Source organism: Solanum lycopersicum, chromosome 1 (assembly GCF_036512215.1).
Source record: "Solanum lycopersicum chromosome 1, SLM_r2.1".
NCBI classification, from domain to species: Eukaryota; Viridiplantae; Streptophyta; class Magnoliopsida; order Solanales; family Solanaceae; genus Solanum; species Solanum lycopersicum.
Genome location: NC_090800.1, coordinates 86,347,451 through 86,351,943, shown reverse-complemented (window position 1 = coordinate 86,351,943; position 4,493 = coordinate 86,347,451).

The window sequence follows — 4,493 nt, the reverse complement described above, 5'->3', positions numbered from 1 at the left end:
TTTTTTTCCTTTTTTATATGATAATTTTATAATGTAATATGATCAACTAAAATTAAAATTAAAATCAAATTCTTGAAAAATGCTGCAGGAATTAGTAATTTAAGTTTTGTTGGATGACTAATTTAAAGTTGAGTAGGAAACTTAGTTTAGTTTAACTCATGTCTAAATAAGATTTTGAGTTAACTTTTTAATTTCTTGTCAAAGTATGTTTTGCGCAATTATAAATATTTGTATTTTTTTGTTTCTATCTATGACATCGTAGATTTGTTGTACTCTTGGAATATGATTCAATATCTTTCTTAACGGAAAATCTTAATTAGATTATTAAAAAATCAATGATGCCTTCTAGAAGCTTAAAAAAATAATTATTGAAAATATAAAATTTGTGTATCATATCTTTCTATACTAGTTGATGTATATTCTATCGAAAATCAAAGATTTTTCTTTGGAATAGTTGATTTTGCTTTTGGTTTTTTCTTGCACCTTATTTTATTTAATGAACAGAAATATATATCGATTATTGATATAAGATAAATCATCATTAGCGAATGTGATACAGTAAATGAAGTTACTCTCAAATTTAAATCTTAAAAATGAAATAGTATTTAATAAGAGTGTTCAAATATGACCCTATAAACATAAACATATAAGATATTAAGCTTTAATATAAATATCGAATATCGAATTGAAACACAAGAGAAGTCGTTGTCACAATCAGAAGCTAATCTCGATGGTGGAAAGTTGTAAAAGTATCTATAAAGGAAAAAAAAGCATGCTTCTTAACTAGCCACATGCATATATACACTTGAAACAGTTAGGAGTATGACATAAATTCTCTTATCCTATCATATCAATCGCATTCTAATCATATATAGTATAGTTTAAGATAATAATAATTTAATAGTATACTATTATATTGTGGAATGTGGACCCATTTAGATTTTTCATGCCTACTTCATCTCCTTAAAATCAAGAAAGATTTAGAATAAAGTTGCTTCCACACGTGAATTCACATTCTTTAATTTTTGGACTAACCCCACCTTAGATTAAGAATATATACACACAAGTGACACAATCGTGTGCAGATAACTTTGGATCAAGAACGTTTCTACATTGAGTCGTTATGTAAAACATAACTAGAAGTACATAATATATACCTCAAAGTAACTACATTTAAATAAATTTTCTCAAATATATACACAAATAAGAAACCAATAAGTAATTTAAAAAAAAGGAACTTAAGGTTTTTATTTTTTAAAACATAAGTACTTCGATATCTTGTTATATTATTTTTTCAAAATACATTTGCGTTTGTTATATATATTTCAAAAGCCAACTAATTAGATTAATGTGGATTAGTGCACACTTATAAAAAAATTATTTATACGGAAGTTTCAAAATTAAATTTTTTAATAAGATAATCTTAATCATCCCACTATGACATATGAAGTTGTTAAGCTTTGCGGAGTTTTTAAATCACGACTTTATTAATTGGGCTGCTTAGATATGGGTCATAGCTAACAATATTATATATATAAGAATAATATATGAATATGATCACGATGATGACGACATGAAAAAAAAGAGTAGAAAGTTATAAGATATGGAATTTGAATTTTGAAACGTGAGTATGAATGACTAGACGTCCAACTAGAGAAATGACCACTTGATTAAGTGATTATATTATTTCAAAATTCGAAAATGAGTCAGATTGATATTATGGATAATCTTTTTTTCCCCATTTGCCCAGAGTCTTATTAGATACAAATACAATGCATGCATTCAAAGAAAGTAAAGCCCACCAAAGATCTTGAGCGTGGTTCTTTATAATATAATTATTCATAATTGCATATACTATTTTATTATGATGACGCCAACTTAGTTTAAAGCTAACACATCAAAACTAATTAATCATAGTTTGGACATATTTTGGCTTACCTCAGAAAGTCAATTTGCCAAAGGAGCTTATATTTGACCTAAGATTTAAATTTATTTGTGGAATGATATATCTAATAGTACTAATTTCAATAATTTTAATGATATTTTGATTGAATAAACGAGGAAAAAATTATTAAATTTAACGCAAGAAAAATATTTTTTTTTCAATATTTCAGCGAATCTGATTTTCACCATGTGTTTCCTTAAAGAGCTGGTTCAGTAGACAAATCTTATTTGTAATTAACAGTATTTTTTCACCCTTAACCCCCATGTAATAGTATGCAATTATAACATGTTATCACCAACATTCTTTATTAGAGAGTGATCCCGAGTTCAACCCCTAAATATTGAAAAAAAAAAATCACGATTGGGAGTTTTTCCCTTTCCTCCTAATAAGTAATAACATTTGTCTATGTGGTTTTTCAAGCTAGTAATATGAATATTTCGTTCAAGTATTTCTTTATTATAGACAAATTTCGAGCTAAAATTATAATAGTAAACAAATAAATAAATAAATTTTTTAACGAAAGGTACAGGACAAAGGGCAAAACTAAACCTTTACCCAAATTCACAAAATACAGGAACACCTTCCTTATTATAAGGTACACATACTGTTATTATGTCTCTTTAAACATAACAAAGCCAAGATAAAACAAAAAATAAATAAATAAGGCTCATTTCGAAGCCAAATGACCATATCCATTGAATTGAAAAAATTCTTTTTTTGTGAATATAATATGAGTATTTTTGCCAATGTCACTTTTCCACCAACAAAAAAATAGAATGTCATACATCACTTTCACTTAAGATTTGATAAGATAAATGTCATATAGAATTGGGTAGGGAAGTATCAAAAAGTAATGATTGGTCTTTTAGTCACATTTGCATATGAATTCACAGTAGGCCTCTATTTTATGCCATATTAAAGTGCATATCATATTTTATTTTATTTTTTAGCATTGGCGTCTCAACTAAAATTACGCATGCATTTCCACATTTATGGGCCCAATTCTTTTCTAAGTTTCAACGTTATCTACTCAAGTAAGATTTCGCAGTCAATTTCTTTTATATTATAAAATCACAAGAATATAGTTTCACGTGCTAACATTTAATACATTCGTTTCAATTTATTTGTATTATTTAATTTTTTTTAAAAAAATATCAGACTCTTTTGATTTTATCACTTAAAAGTGATTCACCCAATAAAAAAAAGATTTATATATTTCCCTATCGGTATAAAATTAATTCATATATATGCTCGTTATTATTATAAAAATAGCTCATATATGTATATGTTTTTACTGTTACAAAAGTGATAAAATTAATTTTCTTGATTTTAAAAAAAATTATGTTTTTTTAAAAAATCTTTTTCACACAAATTGAATTTTCTACTTTTTAAATTATTATTATTTGAGTTTTTTAGTATTTTTCGATTTTCTTTCGTTCTTTTGTGTAGAAATAGATAAGTAAAAGAAATAAATGTGAAAGAAAAAAAAGTTTCTTGTAATTAAGTTTTTATGTCTATAAAAATATTTGGACATATATAATAAATTTTATTAGAAAAAAAGAAAAAAAATCTATTAAAATACTAAATTTGAAGTCATTGAAATAAAAAAAAAGTCTTTAAAAAATGCCTAAGAAGAATAATTTATACCCCTTCATGCATTTTTTTTTTTATAAAACGATGATAATAAATAATAATGATAATAATAAATTCAAAATTAATTTGTCTCTATTAGAAGAAAAGTTTATATATGAGTCACTTGTATAACAAAAATCACTTTTACGAATAGTATACGATATACCAATTCTAAATAACCAAATTGAGAAATATATCACATCCATTTTTATATTTCTTAATTAATTTTTTTTAGATAATATATTTAAAATCACAAAATTTAAATTTATTTTATTGCATTTTGTACGCTTACTTTAAGATCATAAAAAGTAGACGGATTTACCTAATAATGAGTAGTAGATTTAAAATCCAAATAATCATGAAATTATTTATCTCAAATTTTTACAAGGAATATGAAGGCAATAAATAATTAAATATAGTCAGCTCAGAAAACTTTTTTTTCAACTCCATGTGTGAAAAGGACTCAAAATCATTCATCATTTTAACCCATCATCTCATTATTACTATTTTACTTTTTATTTTCTGGGTAAAACAAAAATTATAAATGTCAAATTTTATTTTTGTCATTTGTAGTTTGGTCATAAAGTTAAACTTGGATTCTTTTGGATTATAGTTTACTTTTCTAGATTGAGGAAATTAGCAATTAAAACGACGTGACAGTAATAAAGTTCACTTGATCCTTCCTTCCACTATCAATTTGGTGGTGATGTGTAATTTTTTTTAAAAAAAATAATTATAATAGATGTACTTGTATTCTCAAAAGAGAAAATTGTATATAATAGCAAATTAATAACCTAAAATACATGGAGTAGCTAGAACTTGATTTAATTGTGCTCCATAGCAAACGTTAGCTAAAGTTTGTCAGGCGTCTCTCTCCCAAAAATCTCGCTCGCCTCTCTCGCTTTATACATAGAAA